The sequence below is a fragment of the Triticum aestivum genome, chromosome 2A (genome assembly GCF_018294505.1).
Source record: "Triticum aestivum cultivar Chinese Spring chromosome 2A, IWGSC CS RefSeq v2.1, whole genome shotgun sequence".
NCBI classification, from domain to species: domain Eukaryota; kingdom Viridiplantae; phylum Streptophyta; class Magnoliopsida; order Poales; family Poaceae; genus Triticum; species Triticum aestivum.
In genome coordinates, this window is record NC_057797.1 from 755,124,420 (window position 1) to 755,147,827 (window position 23,408).

Below are 23,408 nucleotides of genomic sequence, written 5' to 3' on the forward strand. Positions count from 1 at the left end.
CTTGGAGTTGTTGAAGAACATATTATCTGCCTTGAAGCTATTGATGTTAAAGGAGCCAGGTGCTGATGCAGGACATGGGAACCTCAGCAGCCTTGGGACTGGCTTCTGGACATGAGGCATGTGCTCAACATGGTAATCAAATTGAGGACCTGCAGCAGACTTAGGAACAGAAGTGTCTGGATCAGTAGCTTCGCTGTCTTCTGAAGCTTTTGGTGGGGAGGGCTCCACATTGGCTTCAGTGTTGGTTGTGGCAGCCTCAATATTTTCAGCCTCCGCTTGACTAGCTGGAGGGTCAGACTTAGGCACGTTCTCCTGGAGAACTGCTTCGTGGTGTAGCGGGGGAGTAGGATCTTGTGGTACTTCTTCATTTTCTTCGGCTGATGCAGCCGGAATGTCTTCAGCATAGACTTGAGGCCTTGGACCTTTGCGAAGCCTGCGGAATGCAGACGACGCCTGTAGGGTTGGAGTGGGCTGGGCCTCAAAGTCTTCTTCCTCTTGAGGGCGATCCGCCCATGACGCATCTTGTGCAATTGGCGTCAAAGGACGACCAATGCTTATGAGTTTGCTGTGTTCATACTGAGGAAGGGCTGCATCATCTTGTACATTGTCCTGATGACCAATGTCTTCAGCAGCGATGGGGTCGGCTGCTGGTATGTCTTCAGCTTCAGGAGCCTTTGTGGAAGCAGGCTCATGAACTGTCAGTTGTCGTTCTGCGTCAGGATGGACGACAGAAAGGGGTTCAACCATCAAGGGCTCTGTGGGAGCAGCCCGAGCTTTCTTGATCTTTCGCTTCTTCTGAGTGGGAGTAGAAGGAGAGGCTTCAGTATGTTTCCGCTTCCTAGCTTCAGCCTCTGCAGTTCGCGTCTTCTTGAGCTCTGAAGCGGTTGACCGGCTCTTTGGCTTCGAGCCAGTCGTGGTAGTTGGGAAGACAATTGGAACTGCTTCTTGTCTTGGTGCCTCTGGTTCAGCCATAGCAGGCTTCTTCTTCTTCTTCGCGGCCATCCTGGGGTCGATGCCGGGACGCCCAAGTGTCTTGCGCTTCTCGGCCTCATTGTAGGCCTGCACACATCTGTCTGCCAGAGACTTCATTCGCTCCCGCGAACCTTGAGCTTCTGCACGCTTGTTCAGAAAGTTTTCCTTTAGTTCGTACATCATGACCTTGAAGCTCTTCACTTCTTGCACGCTGAGCCTGGCCATATGCTTCTTGAACTGAGCCTTTTCATGATCAATTTTCTGCTTTAGTTCAACAATGCGCTGGGCAATTGCAAGTTCTAAAGCAATAGCGCCTTGGAAGGCGACGCTGAGGCCAACGGGCAGCTGCAGATCTTCGAAGCTGATGTTTGGTGTGGCAAACCATTCGTCGATGAAGTTGTGGATGATGGCGACATCAAAGAGAGGCAAATTGTTGAAGATTTCAGCTTCTTCTTTGCTCTTGATGAGCTGCTCGAGAGCGTCATCTCCAAGATCTTCATCACTTGACAGATCAATGGCTTCGCTACGCAGAATGGCAGCAGCTGTGAGCTCTTTGCTGGTGTGTGGCTGGGGCATCTTGGCCTTCTGGGGCTTGGAGACGCGGGATACGTCTTCAGACTGCACACTGTCTTCAGGAGGTGCAGTTGCCAATGGCTTCGCCCTTGAGATTTTTGGTGAAGGGGCCGGCTTTGAAGCTTTTGGCTTCTTCGACTGCTTTGGCTTCGGTACAGCAGGAGCTTCATCAGACTCAGAGTCAGCTGGAGGGTCATTCACGGCAGTCCCTTGGACTAAGATGCGGGTGATGAGGCCCTCAAGGTTGGCATACGGACCGATGATATTGGGTTCTGCGTTGCGTGTGCCATCTGCCCTTGGTGTGGAGGGACCAGGGTTGAAGTCTAACCCAAATTTCTTCTTGTTCTGCTTCGCTGATTGTTGGGCAAATTGGAAATTGCGCTTGAACAGATTGTCGTCACGACACCAGAGTAGTGACGACGGATGTGCATCATCAGGTTGTGGCCCACGAACCATGCATGGATAGAAGCTTTGGGCAATAGCTTCATCTCTGGACCTGGGTACAAGGTTCTTGTATAAGATGTCTCCCCATGGTCTTTTGATGGCACTTTTCTCAGCATACTCCTGGGTGACGAAGCGGTATTGGAACCATTGTTCTGCCCAATAGCGTCGAATCCATTGGATTCGGGTCTTGCGCTGACCATAATTCTCTTCAGGATCTGTTTTGTACATTTCTGCCGGTTCATCAGGCAGATCTTTGGACGTTCCTCCACGTCTCTGTCTGCCCCCCTTCCTTGCTACTATTTCTGAAGCCATAAACTTTAACTTAAAAGGCTTCAAAACTTTCAAAGGCTTCAAAGGCTTTCTTTTGCTGGACCAACAGGAACTGGCTTCAGGAGAGTTTATGTGATGCTGTAGGAATTCTGCAAATGAATGCAGACTATGAGAACCAAGGGATTCTCCCATGGACATGTACCTGTGACAGCATTAAGGTGCGAGGGAAGGGGAAGAGGTCATATGCATTCTCAGAAGATTTTGAAGATAAATCAGTTTAGAAGACATTGACCTCATCGTGCGAAGACATTCACTCATAGATAAGAAGTTGGTTCCAGATTTGTACGAATCCACAGATCAGTACAAGTGAGGAATCTAACTACTTTGTGAAGCACAAGTGAATATACTAGGCATGTTATGAGATGCAGTTTGAGAGAGATCTAGCTTGTGTGAACAGAAACTTCTTGTGGTAGAAAGTGACAGAACAAGAGGATCTATGGTGCTGTAAAAAGGCAGTTTTATTTACCACACTTGGAACTGCTAGACGGAGTGGGAGATGATGCCGAGCAGTTCAATCCTCCGTGCCCTAACTTGGCGACAGAAGACACCTACGGCGACGGCGGAGAGGACGATGTTCGCGATCGGTGTGAAGACGGCGTCGGAGAGGTTGCGGCAGCGAAGCGCTTCGTCGCCGGCGTCGTCGAGAGCTAGCGGTGGCGCTAGGGTTCGTGCGAGGGTGGAAGAAGGAGATAATGACCGCGGTAAGTGTGAATTTATAGGCGCAGGGGCGGCACTGCGCTATTACTCAGGTGCCCCTGGCGATTCGCATCTGAGGAACGTGGCCATCATGCGGTATTTTGGGGGCAGTTCCATGTCCCACGCACGCCTGGATTGTCGGGTGGTCGTTCCTACTTCTCCGGATTTCATGTGGATAAATGAGCATTGAAAACGGACTTCAATGTTGTCTATGTGTCTTCTGCTGACAAGTACGCAGAGAAGACATTCAACAGTTTCAATAGAATGCATATGACTTGGAGAGATAGAATTTTAAGATAGAGAGCATAGAGAGGTTAGGGTCCGACCACATTCACTTAGTTCAAAAGATTCAAACAAGAAGACATAGCTATAAGTGAATGTTGTAGAGGACAGAACACTAGTATATATATATATATATATATATATATATATATATATATATATATATATATATATATGTAATCAACATAGTGAAGATAATCATGAAGACATGTTGAGTTCGAAGCCAAACCAAATGTGAAGACATTGCAAGGTAACGCCATGAGTGAAACACTTCAAAATAGAACGTTTGGTGGTGGCGTTACCCACCGTATAGGAAGTATTAGACCCAGACACGGCGCACAATTATCGTGGCGCTCTGAAGTCAAATTCCACATTAATGTATTCACACTTAGAATGTATGTCTTCATTGATTGAAGATATACTTTACTTCGTGTGTTGCACATCTAAGTCATCAATATGCATAAGTGTTAGGATGTGTGCCTGATCACAGGACATTTGAGGATTCTAGGATATTTAGCTCACACTGTAACTTGCAAAACCTCTTCTCATCCAAGGGCTTGGTGAAGATATCTGCCAATTGCTCTTCAGTGTTAACGTGTATGATATCAATGTCTTCCTTCACAACATGATCTCTGAGAAAGTGATGACGAATTTCAATGTGCTTTGTCTTCGAGTGCTGAACTGGGTTGTTGGCAATCTTGATGGCGCTTTCGTTGTCGCAGTAAAGTGGCACTTGCTTCAGATGAATGCCATAGTCCTTGAGTGTTTGCTTCATCCACAGAAGCTGAGCGCAGCAAGATCCAGCAGCAATGTATTCAGATTCAGCAGTGGAGAGAGATACACAGTTCTGCTTCTTTGAAGACCAACATACAAGTGATCATCCCAGAAAGTGACATGTGCCTGATGTAAACTTGCGATCAACTTTGTCACCAGCATAATCAGCATCCGAGGATCCAACCAAATCAAACTCTGAGCCCTTTGGTTACCATAATCCTAGAGTTGGGGTGTGAACCAAATATCAAAGAATTCGCTTCACAGCTAAGTGATGCGATTCCTTTGGTGCCGCTTGAAATCGAGCACACATGCAAACACTAAGCATAATATATGGCCTAGATGCACATAAATAGAGCAAAGAACCAATCATGGAGAGGTATACCTTTTGATCGAACTCTTTACCATTTTCGTCGGGACCCAGATGATGTTTGGCTGGCATTGGTGTTGTGAAGCCTTTGCAGTCTTGCATACCGAACTTCTTCAGGCAATCTTTGAGATACTTCTCTTGAGATATGAAGATGCCATTGCGTTGTTGTCGTATTTGAAGACCAAGGAAGAACTTCAGCTCCCCCATCATGGACATCTGATATTGCTCTTGCATCATATATCCAAACTCTTCACTGTACTTCTGATTTGTGCAGCCGAAGATGATGTCATCCACATATATTTGGCACACAAACAGTTCACCATCATATGTCTTTGTGAAAAGAGTGGGATCTAGGGAACCAGGTATGAAGCCTTTGCTCTTCAGGAAGTATTTGAGTGTGTCATACCAGGCCCTAGGGGCTTGTTTGAGTCCATACAGCGCCTTGTTGAGCTTGTATACCATGTCAGGATGTTTTGGATTTTCAAAGCCAGGCGGTTGTGCAACATACACTTCTTCTTCAATCTTGCCATTGAGAAAGGCACTCTTCACATCCATTTGATATAGAAGTATGTTATGATGATTTGCATAGGCCAGCAGTATGCGTATGGCTTCAAGCCTAGCCACAGGAGCAAACGTTTCATCAAAGTCAATGCCTTCCACTTGAGTATATCCTTGAGCAACAAGACGAGCTTTGTTTCTGACAACTTGACCATGCTCATCTTGCTTGTTGCGGTATATCCATTTGGTGCCTATTATGTTGTGCTTCCGTGGAACAGGACGCTTAACCAGTTCCCATACATTATTCAGCTCAAACTATTGAAGCTCTTCTTGCATAGCTTGAATCCATTCAGGTTCCATGAAGGCTTCTTCAACTTTCTTGGGTTCTGATATTGAGACGAATGCGAAGTGCCCACAGAAATTTGCCAGCTGAGTTGCCCTTGAACGAGTGAGTGGACCTGGTGCATTGATGCTGTCAATTATTCTATCAATCTGCACTTCATTGGCAACACGAGGATGTATAGGGCGAAGACTTTGCTCTTGCTGATCTGTGTTGTCGTTGGGAGGAATGTCTTCAGGCTGAGCATTGTCTTCATGTGGATCAGGTGCTGAGATGATAAGTTCTTCTTCAGGATGAGCTTCAGAAGGTATAATCTCTCCAGCTCCCATAAGCTTGATTGATTCACTAGCTGGAACATCATCTAGCACATTTGGCAGTTGCTCTCTCTGTGTCCCATTGGTCTCATCGAACCGCACATCCACTGTTTCAACCACTTTGTAATGAAAGAGATTGAAGACTCTGTAGGAGTGCGAATCCTTTCCATATCCAAGCATAAAACCCTCATGTGCTTTTGGTGCAAATTTTGAGGTGTGATGTGGGTCCTTGATCCAGCACCTTGCACCAAATACTCTGAAGTAACTGACATTTGGCTTTTTGCCAGTAAGGAGCTCATAAGATGTCTTGTTCAGAAGCTTGTGAAGATAAACACGATTGATTGTATGGCATGCAGTGTCAATGGCTTCAGTCCAGAATTTTCTTGGAGTCTTGTATTCATCTAGCATCGTTCTGGCCATCTCAATGAGTGTTCTGTTCTTGCGTTCGACGACGCCATTCTGCTGTGGCGTGTACGGAGCTGAGAATTCATGTGTGATGCCCAAGGTATCAAGATATGTATCAAGGCCAGTGTTCTTGAATTCAGTGCCATTATCACTTCTGATGTGCTTTATCTTGGTGCCAAAATTGTTCATAGCTCGATTGGCGAAGCGTCTGAAGACATCCTGCACTTCAGTCTTGTAAAGGATTATGTGCACCCAAGTATATCGAGAATAATCATCAACAATAACAAAACCATAGAGCCAAGTAGTAGTAGTAAAAGTTGAGTAGTGAGTGGGACCAAAAAGATCCATGTGAAGCAGTTCGAAGGGTCGAGTAGTGGTCATGATTGTCTTCGAGGGATGTTTTGCCCTCGTCATCTTCCCTGCTTCACAGGCACCGCATAAATGGTCTTTCTTGAACTTGACGCCCTCGATGCCTATGACATGCTTCTTCTTCGCAAGGGTGTGGAGGTTTCTCATGCCAGCATGTCCAAGTCTCCGATGCCATAGCCAGCATTCTGAAGCCTTTTCTAGAAGACATACTGCAAGCTGTGGCCCTGCTGAGAAATCTACCACGTACAAATCATCTTTTCGATACCCTTCAAACACTAGAGACTTGTCAGATTCCATTAGTACAAGGCAACGATATTTTCCAAACATTACAATCATGTTCAAATCGCAAAGCATTGAGACAGACATTAAGTTGAAGCCAAGGGATTCAACAAGCATGACTTTATCCATGTGTTGATCCCTTGAGATTGCAACTCTACCTAGACCCAATACCTTACTTTTACCAGTGTCGGCAAATGTGATGTGGCTCTTGTCGGATGGACGTAAAGTTGAGTCCATGAGAAGACTTCTTTTGCCAGTCATGTGATTTGTACACCCACTGTCAATAATCCATTCTGAAGACTTTGAAGACGCTGGTGTCGTACCCTACAGTGCAGTTAGGGGGATAGGCTTCACGAAGAGAATTGTGAAGCAAAAACATTTGACGAACCAGTGGGTTATGAAAACTTAGATCCAGATTAGGACTAATAGGGAGAGTAGCATGCGATTCAGGAACGAAGTACATAATGATGCCATTCAGGCATTTTATCTTGCGCCCTACAAGATTTTTAAGGTCCCCAGCAATAGCGTCAGATGATTTTGGTTTTCTGTTGGAGACCATTCCCTGCAAAAGAGAGTTAAGCCTTCTTAACCACCCACATCTTCAAGGGTGGCTTAGAAGCAATAAGTCTAAGTGCAGCATCTGAGAATTTTGGCTTTGAAGCCTTAGCAAATAGTCTTGCAGGTGGACAATAGTACTCATAAGAATAAGCAGAATAATTTTTGGTCATATGAACATGACGGTTTGATGAACCGCTCTCATATTCATATGCTTGAGTATGGTTTCCCTGCAAAACATTTGCGTTAGTGTGACTCAGGTGAGTCCTCTATTTGTATGAAGCCTTTAGACCGTATGAAGCCTTTGGTCTGAGGTTTGTCTTCTTCATGTGAGGTGTCATGAAGACATTCACAGGAAGATTTTCCAAACACTTTTTCGGAACCTAGATCTTCTTCATAGGCGGTCCATTCCTGCAGTTAGTACCAATGTACCTGGCAAACACTTCACCATTCTGATTTTTAAACAGTACATAGTTTGCATCAAAGGATTCAGCAATGATAATGGGGTTAGCACAGGTGAAGCCAGATAAATTGGATGGATCTGCTGAAGGTTCCTTTATAGCAATCCACTTGGTTTTGGGGTACTGCTCAGGTTTCTAGTAAGAGCCATCTGCATTTATTTTCCTTACGAACCCAACACCCTCTTTCCTAGGGTTTCGGTTCAGAATCTGCTTCTTGAGGACATCACATAATGTCTGATGTCCTTTAAGACTTTTATACATCCCTTTTTCAAGCATTGTCTTCAACCTAGCATTCTCATCAGCAATAGCAGTGGTGTCCTCAGTAGAGGGGTTAGTTACCACATCAACAGTTGAAGATATTGCAACAGCAGTAGAAGTGGAACATTCAGCAACAGAAGCAGCATTATCACGCTCAATGCATTTAAGACATGGTGGTTCAAATCCTTCCTGAGCGGAACTGATCTGTTCGACGCGAAGTGACTCGTTTTCCTTTTGAAGGTCTTCATGAGCCGCTCTCAATTTCTCAAGTTCTTGCTTCCTTTGAAGATAATCATAGGAAAGCTTTTCATGAGTTGTTGAGAGAGTATCATGATGATCTTCAAGTTCCTGATACTTAACATGAAGATTTTTTATGTCTTCAATTAAGGATTCAGATCGAGTCATTTCAGCACCCAACAGATCATCGCTTCTGTCTAACAGTTTTTGAATATGTTCCATGGCTTTCTGTTGTTCAGTTGCAATTTTAGCAAGTGTTTTGTAACTGGGTTTTGAATCACAATCAGAGTCATCGTCACTAGATGTTTGATAGTGAGTAGTGCGTTTGTTTACCTTGGCCCCGCGTGCCATGAAGCAGTAGGTAGGAGTGGAGTAGTCCTTGTCATTTGCATCGGTGTCGGTGATGAAGTCATTGTCTTCAGTATTGAAGATGGACTTAGCGACGTATGCTGTAGCCAGACTTGCAATGCCAGAATCAGACTCCTCCTCAGACTCCACCTCTGCCTCCTCAGAAGTGGACTCCTCCTCTGAATCCATTTCCTTGCCAACAAATGCACTGCCTTGCCAATGAGCTCTCTTGTGTGATGAGACTTTGAGGAAGACTTGGAAGAAGACTGTGTATTTCTTCTTCTTCTTGTCGTCCGAGTCATATTCCTTGCTCTTCTTCTTCTTTCTGTTCTCATTGTCCCACCGTCGACACTCAGAGATGAAGTGTCCAGTTTTCTTGCACTTGTGGCATGTTTTCTTGTAGTCATGAGTCATAAGCTTCATCATTTCCTTGAGCTTGATCGTGAAGACTTTCTGAAGCCTTTCTTCTTGGTGAATTTTTGGAACTTCTTCACTAGCATTGAAAGTTCCCTTCCAATGTCTTCAGGATCATCAGAACTGCTGTCAGATTCTTCTTCAGATGAGGAAACAGCTTTTGCCTTCAAGGCACGAGTTCGCCCATAGTTTGGACCGTAGATATCTCTTTTCTCAGAAAGCTGAAACTCATGTGTGTTGAGCCTCTCAAGTATGTCAGATGGATCGAGTGTCTTGAAATCAGGACGTTCTTGAATCATCAGGGCTAGGATGTCAAACGAACTGTCAAGTGATCTCAGCAGCGTCTTGACGACTTCATGTTTGGTGATCTCAGTAGCGCCGAGGGCTTGAAGCTCATTTGTGATGTCAGTGAGCCGATCAAATGTGTGCTGGACATTCTCATTGTCATTTCTCTTGAAGTGGTTGAAGAGGTTGCGAAGAACGCTGATTCTCTGATCTCTCTGGGTTGAGATGCCTTCATTGACCTTGGAGAGCCAGTCCCAGACCAGCTTGGATGTCTTCAAAGCACTCACACGGCCATACTGTCCTTTGGTCAGATGACCACAGATGATGTTCTTGGCACTAGAGTCCAGTTGAACGAATTTCTTGACATCAGCAGCAGTGACACCTTCTCCAGCCTTGGGAACGCCGTTCTCGATGACATACCATAGGTCGACGTCAATGGCTTCAAGATGCATACGCATCTTATTCTTCTAGTAGGGATATTCAGTTCCATCAAAGACGGGGCACGCAGCGGAGACTTTAATTATCCCTGCAGTCGACATAGCTAAAACTCCAGGTGGTTAAACCAAATCACACAGAACAAGGGAGCACCTTGCTCTGATACCAATTGAAAGTGCGTTATATCAACTAGAGGGGGGGTGAATAGGCGATTTTTATGAATGTCTTCAAAACGTGGAAGTTATGAAGACAAACAGTAGAGATATGCCTATCACTATGCAGCGGAAGTTAGATTACACTAGGCAAGCCATGGTCAAGTATTCAATAGAGTGAAAGCAAAATGACAAGTAGCTGCAGTGTAATAAGGATCAGGTAGGATGAATTTATGAAGCCAAACAAATCATACAGTTACGTTGTGAAGACAAAACATATAGCAAGCATGCAATGGCTTCACAATGAGTAACAGTAAGTAAAAGGAAGTGAAGATGAAGCGAGTGACTCGTTGAAGACAATGATGTGTTGGACCAGTTCCAGTTGCTGTGACAATTGTACGTCTGGTTGGAGCGGCTAGGTATTTAAACCTTAGGACACACAGTCCCGGACACCCAGTCCTGAACACGCAGCTCAGGACACCAAGTCCTCACCGTATTCTCCTTGAGCTAAGGTCACATAGTCCTCGCCCAATCACTCTGATAAGTCTTCAAGGTAGACTCCCAAACCTTCACAGATTTCGTTCACTGGCAATCCACAATGTCTCTTGGATGCTCAGAACGCGACGCCTAACCGTCTGGAGGATGCACAGTCCTCAAGTGTAATAAGTCTTCAGATCACTCAGACAAGAAGACTTAAGTGATGCCCAATTTACTCTGGCTCTGGGTGGTTAGGGCTTTCTCCTCGCTAGGAATTTTCTCTCAAAGGCTTCGAGGTGGTTGCTCTCAAACGACAAAAGTCGTGCACTGAAATCTGAGCAGTCAACCGTTTATGGTTGTAGGGGGTGGGCTATTTATAGCCACTTGGCAACCCGACCTGATTTGCCCGAAATGACCCTAGGTCACTAAGGAACTGACACGTGTCTCAACGGTCAGATTTCAAACTCTCATGGCAACTTTACTTGGGCTACAAGCAAAGCTGACTTGTCCGGCTCTGGACAAGATTCGCTCTCATTGTCTTCACTCGAAGACATAGGTTTTTGGTTTCGGCATCACTTCAGTCATTCTAACTGGTTCTCCTGGACCCCACTTAACAGTACGGTGGTTCCTATGACTCAACACAAAAGAAAAAGAACTACGATAGATCTAAGTCTTCGAGCTCCATAGGCTTCATAACGTGTCTTCTTTTGTCATAGTCTTCAATGTGAATATCTTCATATACCACCTTTGACTTCAATGTCTTCATACATTTTTAGGGGTCATCTCTGGTAGTAAAACCGAATCAATGAGGGACTTCTACCTGTGTTATCCTTCAATTCTCACAAACACATTAGTCCCTCAACTAGGTTTATCGTCAATACTCCAAAACCAACTAGGGGTGGCACTAGATGCACTTACAAATATATAAGAATTATTGGACGAAGAAAATACTAGAGAGGACCTACCAGGTGGCCACAAGCCCGGAGCGCGCCCCTAGGGCTTGGGGGCCCCTGGAAGGTCTCTGGTGTCCATCTTCTGCTATATGAAGGGTTTTTACCTGAAAAAATCATAAGGAAGCTTTCGGGACGAAGCGCCACCGTCTCGAGGCGTTAGCTAGGCAGAAGCAATCTAATACTCCGGCGGAGCTATTCTGCCGGGGAAACTTCCCTCCCGCAGGGGGAAATCAAAGCCATCGTCATCACCAACGATCCTCTCATCGAGAGGAGGTCAATCTCCATCAACATCTTCACAAGCATCATCTCCTCTCCAAACCCTAGTTCATCTCTTGTATTCAATCTTTGTCTCAAAACCTCGGATTGGTACGTGTGGGTTGCTAGTAGTGTTGATTACTCCTTGTAGTTGATGCTAGTTGGTTTATTCGGTGGAAGATCATATGTTCAAATCCTTAATGATATGCAATACCCCTCTGATATTTAACATGAATATGTTTTGTATGTAGTTACTTTTGTTCCTGAGGACATGTGAGAAGTCTTGTTATAAGTAATCATGTGAATATGGTATTCGTTCGATATTTTGATGAGATGTATGTTGTCTTTTCTCTAGTGGTGTTATGTGAACGTCGACTACATGAAACTTCACCATGATTTGGGCTTAGGGGAAGGCATTGGGAAGTAATAAATAGATGATGGGTTGCTAGAGTGACAGAAGCTTAAACCCTAGTTTATGCGTTGCTTTGTAAATGATTGATTTGGATCCACATGTTTCATGCTATGGTTAGATTTATCTTAATTCTTCTTTCGTAGTTGCGGATTCTTGCGAGAGGGGTTAATCATAAGTGGGAGGCTTGTACAAGTAAGGACAGCACCCAAGCATCGGTCCACCCACATATCAAATTATCAAAGTAACGAACACGAATCATATGAGCATGATGAAAACTAACTTGACAATAATTCCTATGTCTCCTCCGGAGCGCTTTACTTTATATAAGAGTTTATCCAGACTTATCCTTTGCTACAAAAAGGATAGGGCCAGCTTGCTGCACCTTTGTTACACTTGTTACTTGTTACCCGTTACGAATTATCTTATCACAAAACTACCTATTACCGATAATTTCAGTGCTTGCAGAACAATACCTTACTGAAAACCGTTTGTCATTTCCTTTTGCTCCTCATTGGGTTCGACACTCCTACTTATCGAAAGGACAATAGATCTCCTATACTTGTGGTTCATCAAGACTCTTTTCTGGCGCCGTTGCCAGGGAGTGAAGCGCCTTTGGTAAGTGGAATTTGTTAAGGAAACATTTATATGACATGCTGAAATTTACTGTCACTTGTCACTATAGGAAATAATCCTTTGAGGGGTTTGTTCAGGGTATCTTCACCCCGACGGGAAGAGCAAAGAGTTTCCCCTCAACCTACTGAACCTACTAAAAATATTTATTATGAAATTCCTTCGTGTATGATAGAGAAACTGCCAGCTAATCCTTATGCGGGAGATGAAACATTACGTCCTGATATGCATCTAATCTATGTGGATGAAGTTTGTGGATTATTTAAGATTGCAGGTTTGCCTGAGCATGAAGTCAAGAAGAAGGTTTCCCTTTATCTTTGAAGGAGAATGAATTGACATGGTATAGGCTATGTGATGATATTGGGACTTGGAATTACAACCAATTGGAAAAATTTGGCCTCGTGAAGGATAAAGTATCGCTCAAGCTTGTGGGAGGCTTAAGTCAATGTTATATTCATGCCCCAATCATGATCTCTCAAGAGAAATTATTATTCAAAACTTTTATGCTCGGCTTTCTCGTAATGATCAATCCATGCTCGATACTTCTTGTAGTAGTTCTTTTATAAAGAAGACTATTGAATTCAAATGAGATCTCTTGGAAAGAATTAAATACAACTATGAAGATTGGGAGCTCGACGAAGGTAAGGAGACAGGTATAAACCTTAAGTTTGATTGTGTTAAATCTTTTATGGATACTGATACTTTTCGTGAATTTAGCACTAAGTATGGACTTAACTCTGAGATAGTAGCTTCTTTCTTTGAATCATTTGCTACTCATGTTGATCTCCCTAAGGAGAAGTGGTTTAAATATCATCCTCCCATTGAAGTAAAAATAGTAGAACCCATTAAAGCTGAACATGAAACTATTACTTATAATGTTGATCCTGTTATTCCTACTACTTATATTGAGAAACCACATTTCCCTGTTAGGATAAAGGAACATGCTAAAACTTCAGATGTGGTTCGTAAGAGTTATACTGAACTCCTACACTCCCTGAACAAATTAAAGTTTAACCTAGTATTGCTATGATTAAAGATCTCTTGGTCGATAATATTGATGGGCATGTTATTCATTTCTGTCATGAAGCTGCTAGAATTGCTAACCCTGATGATAAAGATAAATATAGACCTATTGTTGGCATGCCTATTGTTTCTATTAAAATAGGAGATCATTGTTACCATGGCTTCTATGATTTGGGTGCTAATGTGAGTGCAATTCCTTTTACTTTATACCAAGAAATTATGAATGGTATTGCACTAGTTGGCATCCAGTTCATCAGAGTTTAGTTGATTTATTCATTTCACATGGTAATAGTTACATGTTCATGAGCCTATATGCTAGCTTGTTTGGCACCATCAGATAATTCTACATTAGTATCAAGTAATGAGTGTTTATCCAGAGTTTGAAGTGCATGAGGTGTTGTTATGATGTTGTATTATTCATGGTAAATATGACACTTGCAACAAATGCATGACATTATTCTCTTGGTGTACTACAAATCTACAACTAATGAAAAAAAGATTGTTATACTGAAGATTGTACTCCCGGCAGTGGCTTGTCTATTGGTACTCACATGCATATACCTTGGATGCAAGTCGCGAGGTAGAAAAACTCTTTATTCACCTTTTTCCCTCAATAACCAATATCAACAAATTCATTTCAAATTATTCTGTCAGGTAAACGCCGAAGGAAAGGTCAGAACACACACATGCTAAAGCACTTGAATGGTTACAAACTTGGGAACGAAGATACAGAACTTCCATATGTTGGCTTTGAAGAAATTCTCACTGCAACAAACAACTTTTCTAATTACAACATGCTTGGAAAAGGTGGTTTCGAAAGAGTGTACAAGGTAATAAACAGTTTTAGCTTGGCTATTTCTGAAGAAGAAATATTGTTGTTGTTCTCTTGTTAAACTAAAAAATGATGTGCTCATGTAGGGAATATTGGAAGATGGCATGGAAGTTGCTGTCAAAAGGCATAGTATGGGTTCTGGGCAAGGGATTGAGGAGTTTAAGAATGAAGTAGTTCTGATTGCCAAATTGTAGCACCGGAACTTAGTTAGGCTTCTTGGTTACTGCATTCATGAAGATGAGAAGTTACTTGTTTACGAATACTTATCTAAGAGGAGTTTGGATGCCTTCCTTTTTGGTTTGTCCTAACTTATGTACTTACATTCAAGTCTCACAAAATATTTGTACATTAACTAACAGGTTTTTTATATTATGGCTGACAATATATCTCATTTTGCACGGCTTTTGGAATATGCTACAAAAAACATATGCTTAATTGGCTGAGTCGGTTCATGGTCATTAAAGCGATAGCCAGAGGGCTTCTTTATCTCCACCAAGATTCAAGATTAACAATAGTTCATCGAGATCTCAAAGCAAGAAACATCTTGTTGGATGCGCAAATTAGTCCTAAAATATCTGATTTTGGTATGGCAAGGATCTTTGGAGGAAAAGAGCAACAAGCAAACACTAAACGGGTTATTGGGACATAGTAAGTAATCTTTGCGCCAGCTATGTGCAGTGTGGCATTTTCTTAAATCTAATTCATTTTCCTTGGAATCATTTAACAGTGGTTACATGTCTCCTGAATATGCGATGGAAGGCAGCTTTTTTGTCAAGTCTGACACCTACAGCTTTGGGATTTTGCTGTTGGAGATTGTAAGCGGGTTATAGATTAGCTCACCCCATCTCACAATGGGCTTTCCAAACCATATAGCATATGTAAGTATTACTTAAATGTTCTAATTTTGAACGGCTTAAACACTCATGATAATTTGACTAGAAATTGATTTCACTTTTTCAGGCATGGAGCTTATGGGTTGATGGAAATGCAAGCGAATTGGTGGACCGGTCGGTTGTGGAGAGTTGTCCACTTGATGAAGTTCTATGATGTGTTCACATAGGGCTCCTGTGTGTTCAAGACCATCCAAATGCTAGGCCACCCATGTCATCCATTGTGTTCATGTTAGAGAACGAAACAACTCTGCTTCTTGCCCCCAGGAAACCTACATATTTCACACTACAGAGCCATGAAGCCGAAGACTGGAGAAAATATATGGGAAGTTTTGAGAATAATATGAGCCTCACAACACTGGCGGGACGTCAAATGTTTAGTTCCGCTGTTCATTGTTTCATAAATTGCTCACAAATCTGCAGTTGGGTCATGTTTGCATACACAAACAATTGCACAATTGAATAAATCGTTCTCAACTCGTGGGTCATGTTTGTAAATACAGTCTCCTTGATCTGTGTACTAGTTTGAGCATTCTCATCTATCAAAGTGAAGGAAGCTACCTCAACAAGCATGTATCGCGAACTTTTATGTGTTTGTTTTCCCTATATAAAGTTTCTTGTTCAGTGTTTCCTCTGTCGGTTGAGTCAGTTAAAGTAGTATGCTGAAAGCTTGGTTTTATGGTGGACATTTTGAATAACCCAAGAAGCATATACTCCCTCCCTTTGGATTTGTACTAGTACTCACAAATGAGTGGCGGTGAACACTTTTTTTTGTGGACAGATGTAATATTCTTCTGTTATGTTTGAAATGTTTTCGTAGAAATTTTGAAGGATTTAAATTCATAGGGATTTTTCCTATGAAGGTCCTTAGTTTGAACGATGCAACCAAAAAGTTTTTAGGGGCAAATGTTTTAGTAGGGATTTTTCCTACAAATTTCAAAATTTTCCATTTCAAAAAAATATGTGCAAGTAAACAAGGATTTGTCGTGTATGTGAGTAAAATTTCAGGATGAAGAATAGTAACATGCGTTAAAAAGCCCCAGACTTTTTTTTTGCACAACCCTAATTTCAACGTATTTCGTCCTGAAAATTTTGCACTTGTGCTGCCTTCATCTATATCTATATTTTTTCAGAATTTTTTGAAATGTAAAAATATGAATTTTGAATTTTTCATTTGGAGGTCTCCATAAAGCTCGGCCTTCAAAAGCAATTTTGGCAAATGTTTCCTTTATTTAGGCTAGCAGATGTGTTTTTTAGGGCTGGCAAATGCAAGAGAGCGGATATGCTGCCCGTTTCTCTACTTTTTTTAGGTGACCCCGTTCCGCTACTGAAGGCACATGAAAGAATAGTAGCTACTCAGGGCATTGTAAAGAAAATCATTATTGATAATGTTCATGCGGGTTTAAGAGTGACAACATCATTGCCCCACTTCAATTGCAACCTCTTTACTGAAGTTTTTGGAGTATTTCTTGAAGCAGAGATTGCCGCCGTGAAAAAGGTGTTTTCAAGAGAGTTTATTGTAATTCTTAGTCATATGAGTTACTTTGTATATTCTTGGATCTTATGTTCAAATCGGTGTGCATGTACTTGTTATGAGTATGAATAAAATTACGGTGTTTCTCAAAAAGAAATGTAGCTTTTGGGCCCGGTGACAAACAAGAGAAGGCAAAAACGCAAGCGTGGAGAGAATAACAAATGCACGACCGCACAAGATCACTTCCGCCGTCTAGTTCCAGTCCCGTGGTTATCGAACTCGCGGCCGCTTTCCTCGCTGCTGTCGGCGCTCCCCATCTGCTGCCGAGGCTTCTTCTCCCCGTCATGCCGCCGTCACTGATATGCGTCTCCGCCTCCTCTCCATCTTCAGGCCTCGAGCCCCGTTCAACATCGCCGGTGTTCGTTCCCACCAGAGATCTAAGGTCGAAAACCAAGTTAGTCCCCAATCCGGAGTGTTGCCGCCAGTTGCCCCGATGGAGCTCCACCCGATGGTAACTTATTTTTTACCATACCCCTTTTCGTTTTGTTGTATAGGAGTGAAGTGTGAACCCTTGTTTGTTTCCGTAGAACACCGGCTAAATCCTGCGAGATCCACCGAAGACACACCTCCACATGCCCTGTTAGGCGAGAAGAGCCTTATTCCATCTTTGCCTCCTATTTCTAAACAGGACACAAACCTTAAACATGCACAAAAAGACACCTAAAACACGGAACATGACCCTCCAATCCGCAAGGGCCGAGATCCACCACGCCTCCATGACCTAAGGCCACAGGAGATGAGATGGACTTGTGGCGCCGCCAGCAGGACCCTAGTCACCCTTCAACTTGCGACAACACTGGCAAACGGGTAACACATTTTTTTCGGAAAACATTCACATATGAACATATTTAGGTGCAACTATATTGTGCAGATACTACATATTTTGACAGGACAATTTTTTCACTCAATAATTCGTGTCAAGACGATACCACCTAACATATGTACAGCTTGTTCAAGAAACAAAGAAGAGAAATATGTATAGCAAGATGCACATGGCTCACAAACATACTTATTTTTTAAACACATATTACAATTTTTAAATATGTATAGCTATGATGGCCCGCGCCGCGTTCAACGTCCCCGGCATTCGCCGCGCCAGAGACCTGAGGTCGAAAGCCGAGTCAGTCCCCAACCCGGCGCGTCGCCGCGAGCTGCCCCGACTGAGCTCCACCTGATGGTAACTCATTTCTTGGCCTACTTGTTGTGAACCGTTGCTTGTCGCCCCGACGGTGCTCTCCAATTTCAGTTTTTGTTGTAGTTGTGAAACCTTGCTTGTTGACTGATTGTGGCTGTACTTGTGAACCCTTGCTTAACGGCAAGGGTGCTGGATGGTGAAATCTGAATATCTCTGGCAGTAAATTTGACTGGTTGCCGTGCAAGTCCAAGTCCCCGGATCCACATGGCGCAGATTTTCTTCATGGCGACAGTGACCGACGCCCAGCGATGGCTGCAAACCGGGACAGGTGACAGCTGATGAGTTTCTCCGTGCTTGATTCAGTCAGGCAACACCGTCGGCCCCGGATGTAGCATGTGAGATATTTCTAGTTTCTTGATCTTCAATACACCGCGGAGACCTCGCGGTCTTGTGTACACACTTGCCTTTCCCCTATCAATCTAGGCTGGACTTTGTGTGGACAACCGGATACAAAACTGGTGCTAATGTGACAAGCCACATCAGGAATACCAATACTCTGATACAGTACTTCAGCTCCTACCTCGCACATTTGAGCCATCCAAGCAAACAGTCTGAAGCATCTTCATAGTTCACACAATATCTCCTTACTTTCCTCTTCACAAGCATATGCAGAAGGCCTAATGGGCATGATTCTGCTCCCTGTTTTCGCCCTCCTGTTACTGATTTGTTTCTGCAACTCCAAGGATCGCCTAACACCTGCAAAGCCACTCTCCATCGGCGACAGGCTCATCTCAAATGGTAGCATCTTTGCTCTTGGCTTCTTCTCCCTGAAAAACTCAACTGCAAACTCATATGTCGGCATATGGTACCACAACATCCCCGAGCGAACATATGTGTGGGTCGCAAACCACGACAGCCCTATCACTGGCAGCTCCTCTGGTAAGTTTGTTCTGACCAGCAGCTCTGATCTTGTCTTGTTAGACTCCAAAGGAAGCACTCTTTGGACAACCACGAACAACATCACCACTGAAGCCACCGGAGCTGCTGCCATGCTGCTGGACTCTGGGAACTTGGTTATCAGGTTGCCGAATGGCACAGATATATGGCAGAGCTTCCATCACCCAGTCGACACCATTCTCCCAAATATGAGTTTACAGCTGAGCAACAACAACAACCTCTCCATGCACCTCGTTGCCTGGAGAGCCCCTGATGACCCATCTACGAGTGACTACTCCTTGGGTGGTGACTCAAGCCTCCAGATCCTCGTTTGGAATAGGACGAGGCCATACTGGCGCAGGGCTGCGCTGGATGGTGTATTGGTCTCTGCCATGTATCAGAGGGAATCAGGTCCCATCATGTCCCAAACAATTGTCAACAGAGGTGGTGAGTTTTACTTGACGTACACTGTCTCTAACGGCTCACCAGGCATGCGCATGGTGCTGCACTACATGGGCATGGTGAAATTCCTGGCGTGGAACAACAACTCATTAGCTTGGGAGGTTTTCTTTGAGCGGCCCGGTCCTAGCTGTGACCGCTATGCTTCATGCGGCCTGTTTGGCTATTGTGATACCACGCATGCAGTTGCGACGTGCAAGTGCCTTAATGGATATGAATCTATTGGTCTTGACTTTTCCCTAGGATGTCAGAGAAAGAAGCAGCTGCATTGTGGTCAAGGATATAGTTTCGTTACCTTGCTTAACATGAGGACTCCCGACAAGTTCATGGTCAGCTCACTACTACCAGTTTTGCTCTCCCTACTTTAGATCAAAGGCAGTATCCTTCTTCATCAGGTGTATTCAAGTTTTACTATTTCACATGGCAAACATTTACATGCTCATGAGTCTATATGTTAGCGTGTTTGGTGACTGCGGTCAATTTTACACTAGATACAACTTGCTTCCCAACATTATTTTTCTTGTACTTTACTTAATGTTTTGTGAGAAGATACAGTATCACAGTAGATATCCATATATGTTTTTCTCTTTCTCTTTTGTTTCCCTCTCCCTTCCACGTAAACCAATAGTTGGCCTGGATATACACACTTCGTCAATCAACTTTTATGTATAGTGAGTAAGTATTCTATCTGTTGTCTTGCAGTCCGTAAGAAGACTGGTGCACTGAAGATTGTACTCCCAGTCACGGCAAGTCTACTGATACTTGTGTGCATTTGTCTTGTCTGGATACGCAAGTTGAGAGGTTGAACAAGATTCAATTATATATCCAAGTTAATGCCATGTTAATGCATTAGCGATTAACATAACTGGTATGGATTCCTGGCAGGCAAGGACCAAACCAAGGTTCCCCTAAATTTTGCGATGCTAGAACCGGACAGTTCTGATGGACTATACGATGAGAATTCAATTTTTTTTGTGGATCAGCTACGAAGACATTGTCCCTGCTACAGACGGTTTCTCTAACTCCATTGTGCTTGGAAGAGGGGGCTTTGGCATAGTATACAAGGTAACATAAATGTCACTTTGACGATTGCAATAGTGGAAGGTATTCTTTCAGTATTAATCTGAACTATGTAACCACGTAGGGAAAACTGGAAGGTGGCAAGGAAGTTGCTGTTAAAAGGCTAACCAAGTGCTCTGATCAAGGAATGGAGCATTTTAGAAATGAAGTAGTTCTTATTGCAAAACTGCAGCACAGAAACTTAGTTAGACTTCTTGGTTACTGCGTCCATGGAGCTGAGAAGCTTCTTATTTACGAATACTTACCCAACAAAAGCTTGGACTACTTCCTATTTGGTATGTCCTAATCATGTATATTGATTCTTACGTCCAGAGAATGAGCATGCTTGATTTTAAGACTAACATGGCTTCACATGCTTTGTTGTCGGCTTACAGATGATGCTAAAAGATCTATGCTTGATTGGCCAGCAAGGTTTAGTATAATCAAAGGGGTAGCTAAAGGACTTGTGTACCTACACCACGATTCTAGAATGACGATAATTCACAGAGATCTCAAAGCAAGCAACATCCTGTTGGATGCGGAGTTGAGACCCAACATATCAGATTTTGGCATAGCAAGGATCTTTGGTGACAACCAGCAACAAGCAAATACTAGGCATGTTGTCGGGACATAGTGAGTATTAAACTATTAATTCCTTCACTAGACTAAACATGCTCAAATGACTATTTATGTGCTTCAACTAATTAATTCATGTGCACTTGCTTGTGAAACTATTCAAACAGCGGTTACATGTCGCCCGAATATGCGATGGAAGGCATTTTTTCGGTCAAGTCCGACACATATAGCTATGGGATCTTGCTACTGGAGATTGTAAGTGGGTTAAAGATTAGCTCACCTCAACATCTTATAAGGGAATTCCCAAACCTTATAGATTATGTAAGTGCTACCAAATACTTTGAATTTGGCCTGCTCAAGTACAACATGGCGAACGTAGATACCAACTTATTATCCTCGGCCATGTTTCAGGCATGGAACTTACTGAAAGAAGGAAACTCAAGGGATTTCCTAGAAACTGTGCTGCTGAACAGCTGCTCGCTGCATCAAGAGTCGTTGTGCATCCATATCGCATTATCGTGCGTTCAGGGCAGCCCGAGTGCCAGGCCACTCATGTCGCTTTGGTCTCTATGCTGGAAAACGAGGCCATGCCACTCACGATACCAAGGCAGCCTTCGTATTTCGTTGGAAGGAGACGTGAAGCTGAAGAAGCGAGGGAGGACTCTGTTAACAGCATGAGCCTGACGACTCTAGCAGGACGCTAGCAGAGCGAGCAGAGGCGTACGGTGTCGGTGGGCTCACACAGATATAGGTTAGCTGGCTGATGTTCTTATATTCCATCTGTCTTGTTCTTGTGGCCCCTTTGCTTGTTGCTTTGAATGATAATTCTGTTGCAGCTACTCTGATTGCGAGTTGTGTGTGTAATAATTCCGTTGCAGCTACTCAGATTGCAATCAAGCTCTGTATAACGATGTTTGGTCCGGCTGGTGCCTCTTCTTAATAATCTTGAGGCAGGGAGGAAACCCGTCTCCTTTCAAAAAATAAATAAATATGTGTCAGCTATAATGGGCATCATGGTCTTTGAACTGCAAATGCAAAGGGAGATCTTTTGCTACATTTGGCTCAGCCACTGATGCAACAGAGTATGACATCTCTCCCCGAAAGTCCCCTTGTACTCCCGAGCTCATTTGAGCTCGGGGTGAACAGTAAATTCTGAAAAAAAATGTTTGTTCTTTACAATTTTGGAATTTTTTTGTTGCAAATTTTCATCCCTAAAAAACATTCGTGGAAGTCATGAAAAAAGAAACAAAAACAACACTAGCATTTTTGGAGTGTCTATTTTGTTTTTTTACCATGACTTCCACAAATGTTATTTCGGGATGAAAATTTTCGAACACTGACAACATTGTTTTGTAGAAACAAAATCTGTAACTATGAAAAATAATGTCTGCAAAATGCCTTCTAAACAAAATGTTGGGCTAGTGAGTCTGGCGGAACGACCAAATAGAGCGAGCATGTCGGGCATTGCCTTTAAAAAAAGGAAATGCTTTTAATCAGTAGTCTAATCAGAAGCATTTGACTGCGGTCGATTCTAGTTGAATCGCACGGCTCCGACGTTACATATTTATTAGCAAAATATTCGTCAAACTGATCGATTCCAGTCGATCAGAAGCTTCCACCTTACACTTGTAATGTGCCCATTTGCATCTTTTCCATGCTTCTTACAGTGTCGCTTCTATATTACAATCATTTTTTTTCGTCGGTAGAAAGAAATGCTTCCGTTGATCAACAATATGATCGGTTTAGTTTGTATATCAGCGACACAAAATATGCATCCCCATGTTGATAGCTAGTTGGTTTGTTATCCATTATCAATGATATATGCATCATACAAAGATATGTAATGTCGGGTTCCTCAGCTTCATGCTTCCTACATTTTGCCATACTATGTCTTAACAGATATTTCTATTGTTTTGCATTATTGTAACTTAAACACTGGCCTTCTGCTTCTTGGTTTTCCTTGGCTAAGTTGCATAATTACATCCATGCTTCTACCTTTATGTCCTTGTTGTTCCATTCTTCTGAGGTATTCTAGTTTGAACATTTCCCCATGCTTCTAGTTTCATCACATACTCCAGTATATCTTGTGCATGCTTTGCATCATTCCTTTCCTGGCTACCTCATTTCCTCGTTGCCATTGTGTGGTTAACCAGTTAAGTTATTATCTCCCATTGTACTTAATTATTTTCACTGATCGTATGTTATCAGTTGTTCTGGCAATTCTCATATTATTATCTTTACTAGAGCGTACTACAATTTATATATTTAATTGATAACGAAAGCAATTTATCAATTTCTCAGTTGGTGTTTTCCTGGAGGGTGTGCTTCCTTTGGTCTTGCTAGCTTGTCCTGCACATCCTCACCATCGTCATCGAGCATGGGCGCATCCAGTGTGGGGGTCATGGGGGCAATGCCCTCACAAGCAATTTGCAGATTTACTTTTACTAGT

The 23,408-nt window shown here is 43.1% G+C and overlaps 2 pseudogenes; both read left to right on the forward strand.

Moving 5' to 3' along the window:
• Positions 1-14,821: 14,821 nt before the first annotated feature.
• LOC123038200 (cysteine-rich receptor-like protein kinase 10) lies at positions 14,822-17,969 on the forward strand (annotated as a pseudogene).
• Positions 17,970-18,416: 447 nt separating this feature from the next.
• LOC123038201 (G-type lectin S-receptor-like serine/threonine-protein kinase B120) lies at positions 18,417-21,995 on the forward strand (annotated as a pseudogene).
• The last annotated feature ends 1,413 nt before the right edge of the window (positions 21,996-23,408 follow it).